This window comes from Aethalodelphis obliquidens, unplaced genomic scaffold, assembly GCF_003676395.1.
Source record: "Aethalodelphis obliquidens isolate GAN/ISIS:26980383/991018 unplaced genomic scaffold, ASM367639v1 scaffold45, whole genome shotgun sequence".
Lineage (NCBI taxonomy): Eukaryota > Metazoa > Chordata > Mammalia > Artiodactyla > Delphinidae > Aethalodelphis > Aethalodelphis obliquidens.
Window position 1 is genome coordinate 9,033,993 of NW_020837989.1, and position 23,885 is coordinate 9,057,877.

A 23,885-nucleotide genomic window follows, 5' to 3' on the forward strand; every position below is an offset into this window, starting at 1 on the left:
ATGTTACTCAGTTCTTTGCATTCTTTTCAAGATATATGAGATCTTAAGAGATCTTTTACTAAAAATCAGCGAACAACTCCATTAGAACTTCCTTCAATGTTGTACCATGGCAATGGCAACCTCTTTTCTCTAAGGCTGTTTCCCTGAAGGAGCTCCTAGAACAAGGAAGAGCAGTTTTACAACATGCCCACTGGTTGGAGGCCCATGAGAGCAGAAGCTTGTTGGCTAGGGCTACCCTCAAGGCCTCAGGCTCCTAAGCCCACAATGGAGGGGGGGGGGCACTGATAGTTTTCTTCTAGCTCTCACTCCTTTCCCTCTCCAGGTTTGAATCTCTTTATCTGGTGCCTGAAACTCCCTTGAGCTGAGTATCAGGATTGTATTCTTCCTCCCACTCTTAGCAACCCCTCTTCCTGAGTTGACTGTCTCTGCAGGACAAAGATTCACCAGGTGTAATCAGCAAATCAACTCTGATCTAAAATGATGGTGCCGCTCTTAAAAACAACATCAACAAAGAGATAGCCTCTGAAAGCTGGCCTGCTACATTCACCTCCTGGGTTCGAAATGATGTGCTTTTTAAAAGACAAGTTTGCTGAAAGCTTTCAGTGTCAGCTTTCTGAGCCATTTACAGTCTGCTCTTACACAATGTAGGGAACTAGCACGCTCTACTCAATTCACTAAACCACTCTGGAAAATTGTGTGCTGCCGGCCCCATTTTGCCTCCGTTAGCATTTTAGTTCAGGGCATTAACTTGGCTTTTGTACCAGGGCCTACTTGGATCCGTGCCTGTTTCTGACCACATTCATTATCTCAGGTTTCACCAGGGCCCTCTCCTTGGCTCGCTCCCATTTCTAACAAAGATGGAGTCATAACATCAAAGCTGTGTGCATTGGTAACTTCCTCCTGGGTTAACCTTTGCTCTGAAACAGAATCCTCCATGCTGCTGGAAGGTGACTTGATGCCTTGGGAATAGCACGGAAGCTAGTGGAGACAGAAGACGGAAGACCAAAGTTAGACGACTTCACTCTGTCACAAACAGTGACCCTGGTTAGCTCCTTCCTCACCCCGACACTCAGTTACTGCATCTAAGCAATTGGATACAGGTTTTGCCCTGTTCTCCTACCTAGGATCAAGGGAAAGGCAAAAGTTTTGCTATGTTTAGAACAGTGCCAAGCTTACAGTCGGCTGTTGAAGAATGTTAGCAGCCATTATTGGTATCCAAGAGGAAAATATTCCCCAGAATTTGAGGCCCGGTTCACAAGAAAATCTTTCTCATGATCTCAGGGAACATGGATCATGTGGATTTTGATGGAGGAAGATGGAGATCCAACTGGTGGTCAGGTCTAGAGAGTTAAAGCATTATCTCCTAAAGCGCATCATCCAAGTGGGAAAAGCAAGAATCGAATTGCTGAGGCCTGGGCTGGCGGGGAGAGGGGACGGATGGGCTGCCTTGCCAGCTTGGACGCACCCCGCTGGTTTCCACAGCTCTTCTTGGGGCGGGTGTGGGTGAGTCATGGTAGCTGCATATCTGGGCAGCAGTTAGCCTACCTGCCTATTGCAGGGGATGCTGGGGACACCTGGGAGAGCCAGTTCTGCCCCAGGGTGGCTGCCCGGAAGAGCCTGCACTCCCAGTCCTGAAGTGGGTGATAGGAAATGCTCCCAGTGGAACAAGGAAAAGAGGATGTGCTGGACAACCATGGCCCACACTATCCTCAGACAACTGTAGTCCATCCAGAGCAGAGACCCACCTGTAGACAGGAGCTGGGAAAAGCAGCGTGAGTGGTCAGGGGCTCAGAGCTGGAGTCTCAAGGGATCTGAGTATGGCTTCTGGCTCCACCACCTCCTGGCTGTGTGACTTTAGGCAAATCCCTCAATCTCTCAGCTCTAAAGGAGGGGATGATACCTGTCCCCTGGGGTTTTAATGAGAATTCAATAACATTTTGTAAAACACACCAGTATAAAGGTCTCTCTGCAGATGTCTAGCCGATGGAGTTGGAGACCTTCCAGGCAAAGCTGAATCAAGGGGGACTTCCCTGGTGGCGCAGTGGTTAAGAATCCGCCTGCCAATGCAGGGGACACGGGTTCAAGCCCTGGTCCGGGAAGATCCCACATGCCACAGAGCAACTAAGCCCGTGTACCACAACTACGGAACCCGTGCTCTAGAGCCTGCGAGCCACAACTACTGAGCCCACGTGCCACAGCTACTGAAGCCCGCGCACCTAGAGCCCATGCTCCACAACGAGAAGCCACCACAATGAGAAGCCCGCGCACTGCAACAAAGAGTAGCCCCCGCTTACCACTAGAGAAAGGCCGTGCGCTGCAACAAATACCCAACACAGCCAAAAATAAACAAAGAAATAAATAAATTTATTTAAAAAAAAAAAAAAAGCTGAATCAAGGACCTGAGGCTGGAAAGTGATGTCCTGAGAGTCGAGGAGGCCACAGAGATTCAAGGGGCTGAGTGGCGGGGTTGGGGGGAGGAGGAGTGGAGGAAGGTGCCTCAACTGGGAGGGTCTTGAAGACCAGTTTACAGAGACAGACTACTCTTTAGGCTACAGGGCGCTGTGAATGTGACTGCAGGGGGTAGGTGTGCCTTCAAAACTCGGGAAGGGGGGCTTCCCTGGTGGCGCAGTGGTTGAGAGTCCGCCTGCCGATGCAGGGGACACGGGTTCGTGCCCCGGTCCGGGAAGATCCCACATGCCGCGGAGCGGCTGGGCCCGTGAGCCATGGCCGCTGAGCCTGCGCGTCCGGAGCCTGTGCTCCGCAACGGGAGGGGCCGCGACAGTGAGAGGCCCGCGTACCGCAGGGAAAAAAAAAACACGGGAAGGCAGACCGGTACTGTGTTTTCAAGTCCAAGTTTTGGCACATTTCCTTGGGGAGATGACACGGGCAATGAGGACAAGGCAAGACATCAGCCTACCTGGGACACACCCACAAGCAGGTATCAGCTTCACACCTCACCCCTGGGAGAGGTAAGAAGCCACTGGGTGACCAAGGTTCAGCTCTAGGAGACTCTGGGTGTGAGGTCCTGGAGGCCCAGGCCCAGGCCCAGGCCCAGTGTATAGAGCAGGCGCTCAGTGGGCTCTCTGGATAAGGTGTAGAGCGAAGGACAACCAGGAGCCTCTGGCCCTGCCCTGTATTTTTGAAGGAGGGACAACCGGCCAGAGCGGGGAGCTTGATGTACACAAGCCACACAGCAGGCGGTGGGTGAGCTGGGCCTACGAATTCAGGGGCTCCTCCCTTCCTCCACTCCAGCCTCCCCCTATAAAAAGGCACCTCCCCACCCCCCAGCTGGCAGCAGCTCTCAGAGCAAGAGAGGAGGGTGCCGCCCTGCCTCCCGTGGTCTCACAGTCTCCACCTCCTCTCTCCCTCTCTGTCTACGGTCAGGAACTTCTGATAAACCTTGCCAGGCAAACTTTGCCTCCTTGGAAAGCCTCCAGAATAATCACAAGGAAACAGCCCACGCCTGCATTCTGCATTCTCGAAAACCCTTCACCCTCCCTGTGCAGAGAGACTTGGGGCCGCTCCTCACCCGCTTGCAGCCTGTCCTGGTAGCCTCCACACACGGGGAGAAGTCCCTTCCCCTTCTCTCCACCGCCCTGGATGGAGGCCACAGTCCACGGGAGAAGCCGGGGTAGGAGAGCAGAGACGCAGTGCCGTGAGTGAGCCTCAGGACTTGCCTCTCCGTGGTCCTCCTGCAGTGTCCTCCCAGTGCAGCAGCAACAGCCCAGTTCCCCTTCACAAATATCCTGCCAGGTCACGTCAGCTCTCCGATCAGAACCCTGCCTCAGTCTGGGTAAGGCCCCAAATCTACACAAGCCCTACCCTCGCCGGGCCCTCCATCACTTCCCTGACCTTATCTGTGTGGCTCTCCCTTAATCTCCCCTCCACCCTGACCCCCCACTGCCAGGCCTGCGCCCACCCAACTGGGGCATTTGCACGGTCCCCAGAGTCCTCCTTCTCACCTCTGCTGAAATGTCAGCTTCTCAGGGAGAAGGCCTTCCGGGACTTGGCAGATGCAGCCTGCCCTTCATTCCTCACTCCTCTCCCTGTTTTATTTTTCTCCAGCTGACATACCAACTACTTTACTTATTTTAAAGTGACAATCATCTCAGTCCCAGCTAGGATGATAGCAACAGGAGAGCAGATGTTCTGTTCCCTGCTGTATCCCTGGGATGCGGTGCAGTACTCAGCACACAGCAGGCCCCCACAAATGCCTTTGAACGCTGAAGGGGTGAATGAGGGCATGCGTAAATGAATTAAGAGAGCACTATATGCTATTTTGCCCTCCTGGGCAGGGGACGTTCCCTCCCAGCTATGGAAATCCTGAAAAGCGCCAGATGTGGACTTTGGTAAGAGAGAAGGGACCAAGCTGTGGGTCAGGATCTTGGCTGATAAAACCACCAGGTGCAATCACCTTCTCCCCCCACCTCTTCCAAACACACTTCTTTTTTTAGAGAGAGCTTAATCCACCAATTGTCACTCTTGACTGAATTTTCTGCAGGTTTTGTTTTGTTTTGTTTTTTACATCTTTTTAATTTATTGGAGGGACCATAAAAGGCACAGATCTGAAGCATGCCGCTTGGTGAATTTTTACATATGTGCACACCTGGGTAACCACCACACAACTCAAGATCTGAGCCGTTTCATCACAAGAGGCGTCCCCAAATGTCCCTACCCTTCCACAGTATCATACAGTATGGGCGCTTTTGCGTCTGGCATTGTATCTGTGAGGTTTCCCTGATGGTCCGGTGTCACAGGAATTTGTTCTTTTTTATTGCTGTTTATAGTCCTCTTCACATCTTCTTGAGTGTGGATTACATGATCTGGACCGGTTCTTTCATCGGCCTCACAAAGGACATGGGGAGCCGCCGCACACTCGCTCAGCCATCTGGTCTCTGGCTTTCGGTGGGTACATAGGCTACAGAGAGACTTGGTTGCTCTGCTCCAGACTTGGGGACCTCATCAGAGCCCGTGGAAGGCAGAACAGCTCGTGGGCAAGGGCTCAGGCCTTGGAATCAGGCTTGGGTTCAAATTGCTCATTGTCATTTCTTGGCAATGTGACCTTGAGCAAGTCCCTAACCCTTTGTTTCTTTTCTTCATCTGTAAAATGCAAATATAGTTAAACTACTGGCTGTGTGTCACTGCTGTGAAGACCAAAGAAAATGACCCATGAGTGTGGTGCTCAGGGCATGGTAGACGCTTGGTAAATGCTAGTTATTCTTATTACAGCTTCTAGCACCAGTCACTCTTCCAGAATTGTCTTTATCAGGATCTTTGCCCCACAGGCCAATCCAGAGCTATTTCCTGGCCATCTCCCCTCACCCCTACTGGGCTGCCTGCTCAGGCCTCAAGTTCCCCAACTTTCAAAGCACTTTTGTAAATGGGCACAGGGGAGCAATTGGAAACCAGAAGAAACATGAGGAAGCACACATATACATTTACAAGCACCATAATGAAAGCTTTGTATCCTCAGTGGCTAAGATTCATTATCAGGTCTTTCCTGCTGCACTTTGAACTTGAGCTTCACAAAGTGCTGAGTGAAGAGGTAGCTTAAGTGCAGGAGGCAGCCACCAATCTGAGATTCAATCTGCCCCCGACCCCTCCATGGAGATGCCTGAGCAGCTCACAACCACCCATGAGGGGCTGGCTGTTGCCTCCCAGCTAGGGAGCTGCAGTCCCTACCAACACGGCCACACACGAAGGAGGCCTGGGCACATTGTGGGATTCCCGGTGTCACCCCATGATAGCCCCTGGGGCTTCCAGCCTGTCCAGAACACAGAGACGTGGCACACGCAGTGGCTTTGTCAAGGGTACCTTGGGGCACTTGGTCACCCCACCCACCATCCGTGATGACCTAGGAACCATCATGAAGGACTGATAACAGCTGCAATAGGATTTGACATGGGCGACAATTGACAGTCTCTCGGTCACAGATGAAGTAGGACTCGGAGCGTTGTCAGAATCATCTCTGTCCTTGTTGGGGAGAAATCTCAGTGCTCTCAGAAGGCACTGAGCCCCTCCATCCTTAAGGTCCTCCTTGCCGTGAAATTCTGGAGCCACATTCCAGGGGTATGCTTGCACCGTCCCTGCGGCAGTCGCCCCGCAGGACATGCTGCAGCACGCTGGCAGCCACTGTGCAGCAAATAACAATATGATAATAATGAGCATTTGTTGAATGATGATTCTGTGGCAGGCGCTTCATGCCTTAGCTCATTTAATCCACTCAGCGATTCTGTGAGGTGGTGCTGTGGGTTGAATTGTGTCTTCCTCAAAAAGATGTTGAAGTCCTAACCCCCAGTACCCGGGCATGTGACCTTATTTGGAAACAGGGTCATTGCAGATGATGAAATTAAGATGAAATCATAGGGTGGGCCCCCTCATCCAGTACAATCAGTGTCCTTATAAAGAGGGGAAATTTGGACACAGAGACTCGCACACATGGAGAAGGTCATGTGCAGACGAAAGCAGAGATTGGGGTGATGAATCTAAAAACCAAGGAATGCCAAAGACTCCCAGAAAACCCCCAGGAGCTAAGGGAGAGGCCTGGATCCAATTCTCCCCTACAGTCCTCAGAAGGAACCAACCCTGTTGACACCTTGATTTCAGACTCCCAGCCTCCAGAAATACACTTTTGTTATCTAAGTCGCCCAATTTGTGGTACTTCGTTGCAATAACGCTAACAAACTATCACAGGTGGGTACTGTTTTTATCCACACATTACAGACCGAGGCTTGACCCTGCCGGGGCTTTAGAGAGGGTTGGGATGATGGAGGAACTGAGGTGGGATCAGCAGAGTTCCCGAGGGGTTGTTTCTTCCCTGACAACTGGCCAGGTGCCCCCTCTCCCCACAAATGGGCGTCCACTCCTATACCAGCAGGAAGTTTCACACCCAAGCTCAGCCTGGTGTCTTCTCTCTGTTCCTTCCCGTTCTTTCTTTCTTTTTTTTTTTTAATTAATTAATTTATTTATTTATTTTTGGCTGCGTTGGGTCTTCATTGCTGCGTGCGGGCTTTCTCTAGTTGTGGCGAGCAGGGGCTACTCTTTGTTGCAGTACACGGGCTTCTCATTGCGGTGGCTTCTCTTGTTGTGGAGCAAGGGCTCTAGGTGCGCGGGCTTCAGTAGTTGTGACTCACGAGCTTTGTTGCTCTGCAGCATGTGGGATCTTCCCAGACCAGGGATTGAACCTGTGTCCCCTGCATTGGCAGGCAGATTCTTAACCGCTGCACCACCAGGGAATCCCCCCTCCCGTTCTTAAGGCCTAAAGATGGAAGTCAGCGGCTGGGGAAGGGAGCTGCCAACACAGGCCAGAGGCTGCAGGGTGGAGGGGGAGGGCCTTACACACACAGCAGGAGGGTCTGGCTTGAGGATGCAGGGGCCACCAGAACAGCCTGTGCCCACTTTTCCTCTCTTTACTCTTCAAAGTCCTGAACAGACCTCTGGTGGAGGTGAAGACCCTGCCAAGGCCACAGAGCGGGACAACAAGGGCCCAGCCAGGAAAGGAAAGGGTTGCCATGCCTGGAGGGTGCGGAGATGTGGTGAAGAGGGAACAGGTGCCCCTGAGTTCAAACTCTGTTTTCTTCACTCATTGGCTGGGGGAAATTGGTCTGACCTCACTTGGCCTCAGTTTCCCCATCTGTAAAATGGAAATAATAATGTTATGGCCTTACCTTATAAAGTATTGTCAATAAAAAAAAAGAAAAACCCTCACGGGACTTCCCTGGTGGTCCAGTGGCTAACACTACACGCTCCCAATGCAGGGGGCCCGGGTTCAATCCCTGGTTGGGGAACTAGATCCCGCATGCTGCAACTAAAAGATCCTGCACGCTGCAACTAAGACCGGGCACAACAAAATAAATAAATATTTTTTTAAAAACCCCAAAACAAAAAACCCTCACTTAGCACAGCCCCTGGAAACAGTAAGGGCACAGTGTTATTGGTTGTTCTCATAATTGTTATAGGAATGACCCTGAGCCTATCCTGAGAATAAACATGGTGCGGAGGGAAAAATGTGTCCTGTGTCCTGTACAGAGAGGTAGAGCATGGGGCAGCGAGCTGCCAGGCCTGGGTTCCCGCCTGGCTCTGCCACAGTTCCTTGGGTGAACTTGAGTGAGTTCACTGGGAGAGCCAGTGTTTGGAGGCTCTGTATTAGGAGGCTGGGAGAAAAAGGGGGGCCCCTGTCGATTCTCGGATGTGCATCCTTAGTGCCAGGGCTGTGCCGGCACTGGGGGTTCTGAATAGCTACTTGGCTGCCAGCTGGATGTAATGCAGAGGCTTTCCTCTGGGTGCCAGAAAGAGTGGGGTTTTCTGGGAGTCATCATTTCTGGATTTGGCTTGTTCCCCAGATGGGGTGTGTTGGGAGGGGCTGAACTTGGCAGATGACCTGGGCTCTGGGTTTGGCTCATCTTGGACTCGCAATGGAACCCTTTGCTTCTTTGGGCCTCTATCTCCCCACATGTAAACTAACTGATTGTTCCTTTCCAGTGATAAAATTCTGGATTTTCTTTCCTACCTCGAATGACAGTAGGTACTTGAATGACTACTGGGTGCCAGGGGCAAAGCTTTCCACACACTTTATCAACTTAATCCTCACAGCTCTACGAGGCAGTTACTATTATTCTTCCACTCTGCAGATGAGGAAATGGGGGCTCCGAGAGGCAGGTGGCTTCCCCGAGATCACACAGCTCGTAACGGACAGAGATGGAATTTATGCTCCCATAGCTTTGTGTAAGAACTTGCTCACTGCTTCAGCCCTCACGGCTCTCCCATCCTCACACACCACGTGTCACTGGGCCACTCCCCTGGGCACGTTCTCCAAAAGTGCCTCCACTTCAATTAATTTTTAAAGATGACGTTAAGAACAAGATGGAAGGAAGGAATGACACAGCCATGACTCATCATGGAGAGAAGGCAGTCGAGGGATGGGGTGTTTTAACATGTCTGCTGCCTCACCAGGTGCAGGTGTCACTCCCTTCGTGCCCTTCCCCCACCCCTACCCTGCCCTGTGCACTGGCCACAGCCCTGACTGGCCTGGGAAGGGACACAGCTCTGGCTGTAACTCGGGCCCTACCATGACCAGGGTCAACCCAGCACTCCAGCTTCCCAGGACCAGGCCTCCCTGAGGCGCCCCCGTGGTCGCAATCTTCTCATCGGCTGCCTGATGCTGTATGCTTACCTGCCCCCAGACTCTCCTGAGACCCTCTGATGCCTTCAGGTACGGGCTTTCTGGAAGGGCCTGCCCATCCTGGAGGTGTGTCTGGTACCTGGCCCCCAGCCCAGCTCGCCCAGCCCTGCACTGGGCAGTCTCTCTAAAGCAGGTTTCCTGCACTGGGTTCCACAGTGGGTCCAAGCTAGTTCCACAGTGCCCTGTCCAGAGCCACACTCGTCGGCCTGCTCTGTGCACTAGGCTCATACTCCAATTTATTGAAGATGCTATGAACTGTTTGAATTGACCAGCACTCCCTGTGCTGGCCCCACGTCACCCTCTTCCAGGCCACTTCCTGGAGCCACTGCCACAAGCGTATGTGTGGGCATCCTGGCTAGTCACTCAGGACTCCAAAAAGACCAAGAAGGGAAGCCATGCCCTAGGCTGGTCAGGAACTGCCTGGTTTCTATGGTGATGAAGCAGGTGGCACTGGATAGTGTGAGCACCCAGTAGGGCAAGGCTCTGGGAAAGCGTCTCTGGTCCTCACGGGCATCGAAACACAGTGACGTGGCAGCCCAAAAGCCTGGCACAGCTCAGAGCTCTGGCCAAAGGGTGCGAGAATCCACAGTTTGGTTTCTCGGAGCTGACGTCTTCAGCCTTCATCGTGAAGGAAGCTTGTGGAAAACACTGGAGGGAGAAACCTGGGATTCTTCCTCCAGGGATATCAAACACACATACAAATCAAACGCCGCAGGTGAAAATGCATTTTCTGAATGAGTTGCCACAATTTAAAAGTAAAAGTAATTCACATCAAAATCTGGATTTTTGACTTCTGTTGAAAAATTGGAAAATCTGGTAGCCCTGGGCCTGCCTGTGCTCTTGAGTGGAAAAATTTGCAGGAGCTGAGGGTCCTCGCCCTGACTTAGCTCTTCATTCAGGATCATTTAAACCGTGACCCACTCTCCTTTATATCCAGCCCCCTTCCCTCATTTCTGTTATCTGCCTCCTTCCACAGGTGGATGAATTTTTTTTTAACTCCTATGTAGTCCAGCTGTGAAAATAATTCCAGTAATTTGAGGAACGCCTGCACACTCTGTCCTGCTCTTATTCATGCACAGACGACATGAACATATTAAGGCTCTGTGAAGTCCTGCAATTTCCCGAAGCATCATGGTCCCCATTTGACACAGTGAGTGCTCCCCAGACAGAAGGTGGGTGCCTCCTCAGACAGTCCCCGTGCCTTTGGGGCAGCCCACTTTCCCCTCCCCCCGCTGCCCAGGGTGGTTGCTTTGGCATCTTCTCAAAGCACTGGGCAGGTCTCAGTGAGCTGGCTGAGGAGCACCTGTGTGATACGGCAGATGATGTCTGTTTGACTCACAGAGAGACAGAGACTAAAGGAGATCAGGTGATGAAGAAATTCAGACCCAGAGCCAGTGAGTCAGAGTCTCACCCCCTGCCTGTCCTTGACCTGGGCATCCCCTCGCAAGCCTGGCTGACGCCAATATCCTGAGGGTTATCAGTAATTAGCATATCTCACCCGGGACCCCTGATCACTGATTTCACACACCTCCCGGGCTGCGTGTTCTGCTTAGGCAGGACTGCTGACTCAGACGCAGGCCACGCCAGCGCCCAAAGCAACTCTAGAGATCTTCCCATCCTGTCTAGTTCTTTCATGTCAGCTGGAATCGCTTGGCAATGACTTCCTGGAGAGAGCACTGTTGATTCTGAGTCTGTCTGATTCAGTGCTCAGCTCAGCGGACAGGTAATGCTATGATCCATTGGTAATTTCTGCCACGGTTGGAAAGGAAAGAGTGGTGGGTTTGCCCCAAATTAACATCCTGGCTCTAGTCTGTGGGTCAGTTCAGAGGTCCCTCTTGGAGTTGGGGGCAGTCTATGAGAGGGAGCTGGGCTCTACAGTTTATAAAGGGAGCTGAGGCACGAAGGAGACAGTTGAGGGCACAACCAACAGGTAACACCTTGTCCAAGCCAGCCTCAGCCTGCCTGCCACTCCCACAGCCTCCTTCGCAGAAGCAGTCGTGTTGGTCCCACGTGACCCCTACCTCCCTGGTTGTAGCCGAATGGACCATGGGTGGGGACCCAGTCTATAGGCTGATTCACCAGCCTTTGAGGTAGCCTGGTGGGAAAATTAACTGCACCAAGTAGATCCTCTTGGGGAATGTGAATTGAAGGCAGAGAGAACAGTTGACGGCAAAAACCAAAGCTGATCAACAAACAGAAGTTCAGAGAGAGAGAGGAGAGAAGCTGCGTGGGGTTAATGATACACCCTAGGGTGACAACCTCCCAATTCCTGCAGCTGACACACCAGCTCTGGGAGTCGCCTTCGGTGAGGGTATGGGAGGGCAAAAGCCATGCTTGCTGGTTTATCAATAATCAGGTCCCTATAACTCACCGAATCTGTTTCCGGCCAAAGGGGTTTTTCAGTCTCCGAGGGATGGGCTGTCAGGGTGGGCTCCAGAGGGCAGGTCTGTGAGATCATGGGTGGGGTTGATTAAAGTGACAGCCAACTTCAATTAGAACTTGTACCAGACACATTCCTGGGCCACTGTGGGTAGAGTACCCTGCTGGTGACACTTGCTCTCACTTGCGGGGTCTAGTAGGATCTCTTAAGGGTGGGGAATTGGGCATTCAGAGGACATGTGTGAATTCATCATGGGTTGCAGCCTGGTTTTAGCCTTACATTGCTTCAGTAAACATTGATAATGATCAGATAAGAGCCTGGGCTCACCATCCAGATCCCTTGGATTTGCCACCTACCAACAGTGTGACTTTGAGCAACTCATGTAAACTCCCTGTGCCTCCTGTTGGTGGGAGTGTAAATTGATACAGCCACTATGGAGAACAGTATGGAGGTTCCTTAGAAAACTAAAAATAAAATTACCATGTGACCCGACAGTCCCACTACTGGGCATATACCCAGAGAAAACCATAATTCAAAAAGACACATGCACCCCAATGTTCACTGCAGCACTATTTACAATAGCCAGGTCATAGAGGCAACCTAAATGCCCATCGGCAGACGAATGGATAAAGAAGATGTGGTACATACATACGATGGAATATTACTCAGCCATAAAAAGGAACGAAATTGGGTCATTTGTAGAGATGTGGGTGGATCTAGAGGCTGTCATACAGAGTGAAGTAAGTCAGAAAGAGAAGAACAAATATCGTATATTAACGCATATGTGTGGAACCTAGAAAAATGGTACAGATGAACCGGTTTGCAGGGCAGAAATAGAGACACAGATGTAGAGAACAAATGTATGGATACCAAGGGGAGAAAGTGACAGGGGGTGGTGGTGGTGTTGGGATGAATTGGGAGATTGGAATTGACATATATACACTAATATGTATAAAATAGATAACTAATAAGAACCTGCTGTATAAAAATATAAATAAAATAAAATTCAAAAAAAAATTAAAGAGTTTGGAAAAAAAAAAAACCTCCCTGTGCCTAAGTTTCCTCAGCTGTAAAATGGGGGCAATGATGGCACCTGACAGGGTTGCTGCGAGGGATTAAAGTAAGGACTGGCACATAGTAAGGGCTACTAAATGTCAGGCCCTGTGCCGGGTGCTGAACGTACCAAGTGGATTTGTCTCCTGCCCCCATGGAGCATAGAGTCTAGAATTCAGTGGCCACTGGGGGACCCTGCCCACCTGTGACCTCTGTGCTGTGGGTCAACTGGTCTTTTCTGGGCCTGATGTCAGCAAGCCCTGGTGAGACTGACATCTGCCCCCACACGTCTAGTCCTGCTTCTGCCCTCCTGGTCAGTCTGGCTGGCACATGCTGGTCAGACCTGGCAGTGGCAGAGCCCGTGCCCAGGGGGAGGGAGGCATTCAGGGCTGGGAGGCAGGAAGGAGAGGCACTAACACCACCTGGAGCCATCATGGGGGTTCCCTCTACTGAGTGGCCACTGTGTGGCAGATAACATGCTTATAGACATCCCTGTATTCATTTCCTAGGGCTGCTGTAACAAAGTACCACAAACTAGAGGCTTGAAACAATAGGAATTTATTTTCTCACAACTCCTAAGGCCAGAAGTCCAAAATCAAAGCGACATTTGGGGCATGTTCCTTCCAAAGGCTCTAGAGGAGAATCCTTCCTTGCCTCTTCCAGCGTCTGGTAGCTTCTGGCACTCCTTGGCTTGTGGTAGCGTCATTCCAATCTCTGCCTCAGTCTTTACACAGCCTTCTCTCTGTGTATATTTGTGTTTTGTCTCTGTGTCCAAATTTCCCTTATTAGATTTAGGGACACCCCCTAAATCCACTATGACCTCATCTAGCTGGATTACATCTGCCAAGACACTTTTTCCAAATAAGGTCACCTTCACAGCTTCCCGTGGATGTAAATTTTTTTTTTTTTTGCCACACCACGCAGATTACCGATCTTAGTTCCCTGCCTAAGGGCACAGGGATTGAACCCGTGGCCCCTGCAATGGAAGCAGATTTCTAACCACTGGGCCACCAGGGAATTCCTCCGTGGATGTAAATTTTAAGGGGACACTATTCAACCCAGGAAAATCCCTTAGCCACCACCTATCAGAATGAATTTGGTGTTCTTTCCCCCATTTTACAAATGCGAAAACTAAGGCACAGACCAGCCCAAGGCCATACGGCAAGCTGGACTTCAAACCCAGCTCTCTGACCTACAAAAGGCCTCTGAGTTCCTAACGGCGACCAGACGCTAGAGCTCTGGAGGAGAAACTGGAGCTATACGTATGAGGAAGAGGGAAGCAACAACAGGAAATTCCTTCTCAAGGCAATGTCCAAGGCTGCTGGAGCCCAGGGACTGGACTTCAGCCCCAGAACCCTCAGCCCTTCCCAGCAACAGGCAGGAAGCAGCTTAGCCTGATGCTCCGCCGAGGTCTCTGCTGTGCTGATCTGGCCTGAATAAGCCAGCAGCAGCTCAGGGGGCAAAGCTGGAAGGAATGTTTATCTGGGGCCAACAGAAGGGAGAGGGCTGGAGCCCACAGCCAGAGCCACTTGCCTGGGAAGGGCCCCCATCTCATGTGTGTGTGTGTGTGTGTGTGTGTGTGTGTGTGTGTGTGTGTGTGTGTGCGCGCGTGTGTGTGTGTGTTGATCGAAGGCCCTGTTGCCTATCCTGGGGCCCTGCCAGAGCTGGGACAGCTGCTGATTCTGATCACAGGAGTATGTTCCTCAGGGAGGGAGGCCCCTTAGAGACATCCCAGCCCAAGGGTATCAAATAAATGGCGGGTCTACCACCATACTCCCTTCTTCTGAATCCTCCTCAACACAGTGCCCCCCAGAGCTACTGTCTATCAACTGGAGCTGGCAGAAAAGTTAAAAACTGCCCTGTGTTTCCAGACCCAGGAGTCTCAGCCTCAGTGATACCTTCCCGAGGGGCTGAAGAGCATCCTCTAGATCCCACAACTTGAAGAGAGAAGCAGGCCAGTTCTCCCAGTCCAGATCCCAGGCTCTTTTTCCTGACACTCACACTTAGTACACAGGGTGACATCCAAGCCTTCCTGTCTTCCCACTCCCTGTGAATCATTCCTGGCTGCTACCAAGAACCAGGCTTCACAGCTGTTGCAATTGCGCCCTGGCGCTGGCATCTGAGGACAGCTGCTGCTGCAGGGCCCGCCCCGCCCCCAGGGCAGCTGGTCTGCGTGACGGGAAGGCGCTGAATGGTTCTGAAGTACAGGTAGGAGTTTGCCCAGTCAAGAGAGTTCAAGAGGGGAATTCTGGGCAGAAGAATCAGCATGTGCAGAGGGCCTGGCAGAGCTGAAGGGAGAAGGGCGGGTGGGCCGGGAGGAGCTGGGAGGCGGCAGCCATCATCGTGACTTTGGTGACGTGACACCATTGTCCACAGGACCTGGGTTCTGGTCTCGGCTTAGTCATGACCTTGCTGTGGCACTTGGAGCAAGCCCCTGCCCTTCCGGGCCTAGGTTTCCCCATCTGTCCAGCAGGGAGCCGGGACCCCGTACTCACAACAGGCCATGCCTGCCTTGTCAAGCGTCCCAGTGTCCTCCTCGCTGTCCTGGCTGGTGGTGGGGACCAGAGGCTGATCCTCAGAGAGGCTCGGCCTGGCTGGGAGCTAGCCCAGCTGTCCCTGGGCTTCTGCAGGACTGGGGTGGGGACAGGGACACTATGCTCTTCTCACCTTTGTGCGCTGGGGCAGGAGGCAGTTTGGCAAAGGGTACCAGCCACCACACACTGGTCTGACCCTGGCTGAGTCGTGCCCCTTCTCCAGGCCTGCCCTCCATAGGGCAACAGACCACTGGCCAGGGACCTGCTGGAGCCGGGAGATGCCTGCATGACTGAGGAATGTGTTTACTTCCCCCTGTGCTGGGAGGAAACCGAGCAAGGCCCCTGCTGGATTCCTTCCCAGCCAGGCCAGCAGGCTCTCCACCTCCTCCCCAGGACGGCCACATTGTTCTAGGCAGCACCTCCCACCAGCCACGTTTCAGGGTTGTCCTGCCTCACTTTATCCCTCCACAGAGAGAAAGCTGGCCCGGTCGGGACCACCCACTGGTGCCCGGCCCTCGGCCTGGAACCAGGAGGTGCCCCTCACTCAGCTGTGTGTCTAACCACTATGGGGCCCTGACAAGTGCCTTGCCCTCTCTGGCCTCAGTTCCCCTTTTCTATTATGCAGGGATGGAATGAAGTAAGATGTGAGGGACCCTTCAGGCCCAGGAGTCAGGGCCTCTGTGAGAAGTCCTGGGAAAGCATAGGGTGATCTGGTGGCTGTGAGCACGGGCTGTCGTTCATTCACCAAGGTTTCAGCACCTGAATGTGCCAGACTCTGTTCTAGGTGCTGACGATCCAGCAGCAAACAAGACAGATGTCATCCCCAGCCTCAGAGAGGGAGACAGGCACTGAACAAACGTCTAGTCGTGCTGAGAAGAAGAGGACTTCTTATGAAGGAGTTATCAGAGAGGGGCGGGATGGCAGGGGTGGGGGGATGGGGAGGTCAGAGAAGTCCTTGGCCGGGAGGTGACATTGAAGCTGAGATGGGGGGGGCGGGGAGACGGTGCCAGTGTCATCAAGAAAGGGGCAGGAAAGAGCATTCCAGGCTGCAGGGCCGGTCTGTCTGAAGGAGTGAGGAGGAAAGACTGGGGTAGGGGACATGCAGGTCAAGGAGCTAACTTTACCATTAGAGCCCCTGGGACCTTAGAAAGGACCCTTAACCTCCCCGAGGCTCTTTGTCATCACCTGCAAATTAGTCAAAATGTCTACCTTGCAAGATACGCATGAGGATTTAATTACATAGCGCCCCCTGCTTATTTCAAGGCCTTATGAAAAATAAGTACTCAATAAATGGCAGCAAAGTATCTAGTTATGCTCTGTGCATATATGATTTATAACTATTGGTCTGATTATATTTTGTAATCCACTCCTCTGTTTTTCTTTATTCTTCTGTTCTTTTTTTTAGTTTGGGCTTTCACACTACATTTTATATATTCCTTTAAATTTCTGTAAAGGGAACATTATTATTACTAATATTATTACTAATAACAGTAATAAAATGAGAGTGTGGGAAGAAGTGTGTAAGCTGCTATGCAAATGTGAGGAATTCTTATCACATATTCCAAATGTCTCAAGCTGCACTGATATATAATAATTGCATCGCAGAATCAAAAGCTCCTTGCACACCTGAAGCTTCACCCATGTACGGGGGAGCTGTGGACATTGGGCCTCTTTTCCCACGGGGGTCTTGTTGACGCTCCTGAGGGAGAGAATTAGCTGTATGCAGATGGAATGAATAAAGATGAGGAAGAATTTTCTAACACATTTCTAACAATTCAGTTCCAAGGATGAAATGACCTCGAGAGGTAGTAATTGTGTGAGCTGTACTTATCCTTTTTTTTTTTTTTTGTGGTATGTGGGCCTCTCACTGTTGTGGCATCTTCCCGTTGCGGAGCACAGGCTCCGGATGCGCAGGCTCAGCGGCCATGGCTCACGGGCCCAGCCGCTCCGCGGCATGTGGGATCTTCCCGGACCGGGGCACGAACCCGTGTCCCCTGCATCGGCAGGCGGACTCTCAACCACTGCGCCACCAGGGAAGCCCTGTACTTATCCTTTAAGCAATGGTTTGGAGAGGATTCAAGCCTTGGATGGAAGATGGTATTTGTGAGTGGTGGTAAAGGATATGGAAAAATTGGAAGAGATAATGTCATCAATTAGGAACTGATTCGACTACAGGAAACGGAAGTTCAAAACAGTGGCTTACACAATATGCATGCTTATATCTCTCTCTCATAAAAGTATCAAGTATAAAGATGGGTGGTCCAGGGCTGGCATGGTGGCTCTTCTACCTAATCCTTCTGGTTCACATCCACCTTCCCTATGGTGTGGCCCTCGTCCTTTTGGTACAAAATGGTGGCCATCATACCCACATTCCAGGAAACAAGAGTCCGAAAGGTGAAGAGACAAAGATGGAAAGGACAAAGGAAGACTCTTAGAAGCTGCCACATCTCATTGGCCAGAACTTAGTCAAATGGCACACCTAGTGGCAAGAGAGGATGGGAAATGTAGTCTTTATTCTGGTAGCCATGGTTCCAGCTAATAAGTCCCTCTGTGGAAGGAGAGAATCAAGGTTGAGGAGCAATCAGCATGATGTTTCTGACATCCTTCAGTAATAAAAGTCTGTGAGATTGTGATTCTCGACGCTCTATCACTGTAGCCAAGGTCCGAGCCCTTGCTTTTGACCCAAAGTAGGTATCTGAGTGGAATAGGACAGGCTGAGACTGCTAAGGGAAGACAGGGAAGGCTCACAGAAATGCTATATTAGAGAGGGTACTGCCTCTCTGTTCTCTATGCTGAGTGCCATCTCGGTATTTGGAAGCCTTTCACCAGAAACCCATGAGCTCAGCAGCCTACAAAATTGCCTGTCCTTGGGGCAAAGAAATGTTCTGTCCTTGGCTTTCAAAGGTAGGCACTTTACGAAATGCATGCTTGAAGGATATTTCCATATCTATGCCAAAATGGAGGTAAAGCTGTTGTCCACTATGTCAGGAAATGCACTAGATTTAACTCCCTGTGTGAAGGGATCCATTCTGGAATTCAGAATCAGGAAAATGCTTATCTCCGGCTGGACTCACATGATTTTCTTTCTCTGTAACACATCAGATAACACAGTGGCTCTCAGTTGTGTTTGCCGTCTTAGCATTATGATGACTCCTCCTACTTTTGGTAACATCACTTGCTTTTCTTTAGGGAACACCCCACCCCAATTCCCCACCCCAGCTTTCAGTCCACGTGGTTCTGCTGGGGCTTATTCTACCTTTTCTTTTCCTCCAGCGGGTGGGCATAATATGAAGTCCTGGCTAATTGAAGTCACAGTGATTGTTTCCTGGATTGGATTATGATTTACTCTGGGCCAGTTATATGATTCCCCTGAGATTTTTACCAAAATTATTGAGGAGTGGGAGAAGCACGTGTCTTCCATTGGGGGGTGTTAAGCTGATAAGATGCAAACCTGAAGTTGCTGGTGGCCATCTTTGCACCTTGTAGAAAGAGCTTGCTTGAGAATGACGGAATGAGGCCAACACAGAGGACCACAGAGCAGGGAATGGAAAGTTTAAAACATTCCTGATGACGTTAATTGAGCCTCTGAAGCCAGTCCATCTCTGAATTTCCCAGTATCTCCCTAAATTTCCCAGTATATGAGTCAATATGTTCTCTCTTCTTAAAAAAAATATATTTATTTATATATCTATTTTGGTTGCGCCAGGTCTTAGTTGTGGCGTGCGGACTCTTAGTTGCAGCATGCGTGCAGGATCTAGTGCCCCGACCAGGGATCAAACCCAGGCCCCCTGCATCGGGAGCTCGGAGTCTTACCCACTGGACCACCAGGGAAGTCCCTGTTCTCTCTCTCTCTCTCTCTCTCTTTTTTTTTTTTTTTGCTTAAGCCAGTTTGAGCTCGGTTCCCATCACTTACAAATGAAATAGTCCCCAATCACACACTAACTAAAGTGCAATTCTTCCTGGAAGTGGAGATAAGAATTTTGTGATTAAGAATGTTAAGTTCTCGAAGATGCTTCATTTACCTGCTGCACAGCTTCTTTCACAGGAAGCGTATTGGGAGCTTAATGCGCAGGCCCACTGTGGCAGAGTGCCTGCAAAATTGGTTGCCAGTGATTCCTCTCATCCCTGTGCACATGTGCCACTCTTCCCACTGGGTAGTGAACTCCATTTTTTCTCCCCTTAAACCATGAATTTTGATTTGTTTTATGACTTGCTTTGACCAATAGAATGTGGTTTCAGTGATGCTGTGCTAGTTCCAGGCTTAGCTCTTAAGAAGCCTGGCAGGTTTGCTTTTGCTCTCAGTCCCTGAGCTGTCATATAAAGAAGTCTCGCTCCCCTGCTGGAGAGACCATGTGAGAGAGGAGGCCTAGGCAGCCCCCAGATGTTCTAGTTAACACAGTGGAGGCACTAAAAATGTGAGGGAAGCCACCTTGGACATTTAGACCCAGCCAAGCAGAGCAGAGAATGGAAAATATGGTATATTCTTGATGATGTTACTTGAGCCTCTGGATCCAGCCATGCCTGAAGGCAGTCCAGTTGGATGCAGCAGCCTGAGTAGTCCCAGCCAACAAAATATAGAGCAGAAGAACCACCCAGACGAGCCCAACCAATCCACAGGACCATGAGAAATAACAAATTGTGGTTTTGTTTGTTTGTTTTTTGGCCATGCAGCATGCAGGATCTTAATTCCCTGACCAGGGATCAAACCCATGCCCCCTGCAGTGGAAGTGTAGAGTCCTAACCACTAGACTGCCAGGGAATTCCCTCAAATTGCCATTTTAAGCCACCAAGTTTTCGGTTTTTAAAATATTTATTATTTATTTATTTGGCTGCACCAGGTCTTAGTTGCGGCACGTGGGATCGTTTCACTGCAGCACGTGAACTCTTAGTTGCGGCATGTGGGACCTAGCTCCTTGACCAGGGATTGAACCCTGGACCCCTGCATTGGGAGGGTGGAGTCTTAACCGCGGGACCACCAAGGAAGTCTCTAAGCCACTAAATTTTGAGTTGGTTTGTTACACAGCGATAGCTGACTGAAATGTCCACTTGAGCAGCTTTGGAATACCAGGATGTGTCACTGGGCGTTTTGTTTGAATGAGGGCTTTATTGAGAAATCGTGGTGGGAAAGGTTGGGATTAAGGGTCAGATGAGTGCAGGCTGAGGATTGAGACTCTAGAACAATGAGGAGAGGAACTCTGCTTCAGCACTGGGGAGGTCCTTAGTGGCTGGGAACTCAACTTGCGGGAGAGAGAGGCCAAAGCCAAGGTTTAGCTCAAGAGGCTGACTGATGGTTGATGGGAAACACTGTTTGGCAGGTAGTCATTCAAAGGTCCTTCAGCCCAGCCACCTTTGGGGAGTGGCAGGGGGGCTCACTCAGCTACTTCAGACAGAGTCGGACATGCTGGCAGGGAGTAAGCCCTTCCACAGACCCTGAGGGACAAGCATGGGGCAGAGAGAGGCCCACAAGGGCAAGTGCAGAGGGATGATCCAAAAGAGGCAGGGCTGGGCCTGGGGCTCTGAAATCACAGACCACTGGGTCTTTACAAATTTAGAAGTCCCCAGACCTGGAGAAACAAGGGTTAGGCTTTCAATGCTTCTGCTGTCTTATTTTTCTTTTTCATTATCCTGTTTTATTTGGGATTTAACCTTCTAAATCATCTCACATCTTTTTTTTTGGCTGCGTTGGGTCTTTGTTGCTGCATGCAGCTTTCTCTAGTTGTGGCGTGCAGAGGCTACTCTTCATTGCGGTGGCTTCTCTTGTTGCGGAGCATGGGCTTTATGCGCGTGGGCTTCAGTAGTTGTGGCACACGGGCTCAGTAGTTGTGGTGCACGGGCTTAGTTGCTCTGTGGAATGTGGGATCTTCCCGGACCAGGGAGCAAACCCGTGTCCCCTGCATTGGCAGGCGGATTCTTAACCACTGTGCCACCAGAGAAGTCCCTCAAATCCTTTTTGAAAGTAGGCGGAAGGCAGTGGGTCACAGATGCCTGAGAGCTGGGATTATCTCTGGAACCCAGTCTGAGGGACCAGAGCTGGTAGACTGCCCCCTGGCTCTACCAGCTTTTCTAGGGAGAGGCCCTCAGGTGTGTCAATGTGTGAGTGTGTGTGAGTGTATGAATAGATAGAAGTGTGAGTGTGTGTGACTGAATATATGCACAAGTTGTGTATGTGAGTGCTCGTAAGAGTTGTGTGAAAAAAATGGGTGTGTGCTTGCGTGTGCTTGAGAGTATATACGTATGTGAGTTATGTGTGTACACAAGTGTGAGTGAGAGTGTAAGTGTGCGAGTTGGGTGACAGTGGATGTGCATTCATGTGTGTAGGTGTGTTTGTGTGAAAGTGTAAGTGTGATCATGAAATGTGTGTGTTGGTGTGATATGAATGTTTGTGTGCATGAGTCGGGTGTGATCTGGGTGGAAATGTGTGTTAGTGTGAGTGTGTTGAGAGCATGTCGATGGAAGAAGGAGAACGGGAGTGCGTGTCTGAGTGTGTGCGGGTTAAGTCGACCCCCTCACAGCACCAGCACGATCTTTAGAAAACCTAGTCAAAGAAGGTGCTGGGTGCACACTGCTCCTAGGACCAGCCCCCGCCCTCTGACCTGTGACCCCGCCCCGACCGACGATCCCTGCATGGGGGCCCTCCCCCACCTTTCTCTCCCTCGTGCCCTCCTCCTTACACCGCTGGTATTCCCACCTCAACCCTGCACCGCCCCGCCCCAGTCCCAAGGCTGCCCTGGGGCGGCTCCTCCGGGGACAGGAGAGTGATGAGGTGTCGGCCGCCCCGGGGCCCGGGTCCGAGAGAATGCCGATGTGCCGGAGGCCCTTGTGAAACTTATTCCTGACAGCAGTGAAGCTGAAAATCTCCAGGCCTCCACCTTCGCTGACTGCCAAGGTCGCGGCTCCCTCGAGCTGGGATCCCGCTCTCTGCCGCCCTCTGCTGGGCATCTGTCACCGGCGGGCGCAGAGGGAAGCCGGCCCTGCACCCGCACCCCAAGCAGAGCAGCTTCCCCACAGCTTTGCTGCCACACGGGGCGCAGCGGGGCCGGGCTGGATGCTCCCCAAGGCCTAGGTTCTGGGTTCATTGTCTCTTCGATGCGTATTGCAGGTCTGACCCTCGGTAGATGCCCCAGGAAGAGAAAATGAATGTATGCATTGGCTCAGTAGTGGAAGGGGAAACTGAGGCCCACAGAGGCGAACCCAGTGGGCTGGTTGCGCACGCAGGACGCATACTGAGTCTGCCAAGTGCCCAGGGCTTGCTCTGCCACAGCTTCATGGATTGGGGGCGGGGGGAGGCGGGCGAGTCCTCCCTTTTCCTGCTCAGCATAAGCCTGACTTTCTCAGCTGACTGGGCTGCCCCACTAGAAGTAGTCTGTCCCCAGATTGGGGCAACTGGGCCAGACTGGGGAGGTGGGCTGCGAGGAGCCGGAACCCGGCCTGCCTCTTCTAGGCACCCAGGCTGGTCCTGCACGATTGTGCTGAGCTGGCCCACGACCCAGCGGGTGATGACGCTGACAAGAGGCACGCCCGGGAGCCTGAGGATATGTGGGGGAGCCCCAGGTGCTTCCACCGCTCCCACTGCCTCCGCCATGGCATCATCACCCTTCCGGACAGAGGAAGATTCTGAGGGGCCTGAGTTGCGGAAGGCCACTCCACATGTCCAAGCCTCTCCCACCAGACCCTGGAGATCCCCCAGGAGGACTGTTTGCTCTCTCCAGCTGCCCCGGGGGGTGTGCCCCTCTGGGGAGACAGAGTCACCTGGTTCCCATCCCAGGGCTCCCAAACAGAGATAGCTCAAACCCGTCTCTTCTAGTGACTCAGTGTAGGAAAAGGGAAAGCACGGAAAAGCAGAAAGAGAGGTACCAAACCACCTGAGATAGCAACCCAGGGATCAGCCCCCAAATAGACCCATTAACTATGCCTTTTCTGGAGTCTAAATAGATTCCTCCCCTACTACTTTCTTCAGGACTGAACCCCTCCCTGACCTCTCTGGGCGGCCTCACCTAGTGCACCTGGCACCGTCACTCGAACCCAGATGGTCCCCACCCTAAGGATAGGCCTCTGTGCCCCTCCCTCCTGTGTCATCCCCCCCACCCCCCACGTCGTGCCTGACTCAGTGATGGCTCAGAAGCCCTGTGGAGCCGTAGAGACTAAGGTTCCATTTCTAAGTGAGATGACTGGGTCGGCTGCTCTCCGGCTCTGAGACCTGCAGTGGTTCCCAGGCGGACAAGAGAAGTTCTCAGACAGATTAGTCCGGCGTTCAAGGCCCCACACCATCCTGCCTACCGCCCTCCCAGCCATTGCTCCTTCACACTGCAAGCCCACAGGAAGGGTCAGCTTCCCTTTGGGCTGGCTTCCCCTGCGAACTGGGTGAGCAGGAGCTGCATCTACTTTATTTCTGTGTCCCTCGTGCTTAGCCCAGGGCCTGGCACAGCGTGGGCTCTCAGTACGTGTTCACCAAAAGAAACTAAACTGGTTGGGGCAAACCAACTCACTTCGTAACAATAAGAAGCATTCAGTCAGCATGTATTATGTCCAGGCATTGCGCTGAACGCATGGCAAGGATTCCTCATGTTGTTCTCAGAACTGCTTTCTTTTTTTTTTTTTTTTTTGCGTTCCGCAGACCTCTCACTGTCGTGGCCTCTCTCGTTGCAGAGCACAGGCTCCAGACATGCAGGCCCAGCAGCCATGGCTCACGGGCCCAGCCGTTCTTCGGCATGTGGGATCTTCCCGGACTGGGGCACGA

General features: G+C 51.7%; 1 long non-coding RNA gene across 1 annotated transcript; it reads left to right on the top strand.

Moving 5' to 3' along the window:
- The first annotated feature begins 7,856 nt into the window (after positions 1-7,856).
- On the top strand, positions 7,857-23,836 carry LOC113606882 (uncharacterized). Its single transcript, XR_003427748.1, has 3 exons — positions 7,857-9,211; positions 10,158-10,331; positions 23,795-23,836. It is a non-coding gene; the product is annotated as an uncharacterized LOC113606882 (long non-coding RNA).
- Positions 23,837-23,885: the final 49 nt, after the last annotated feature.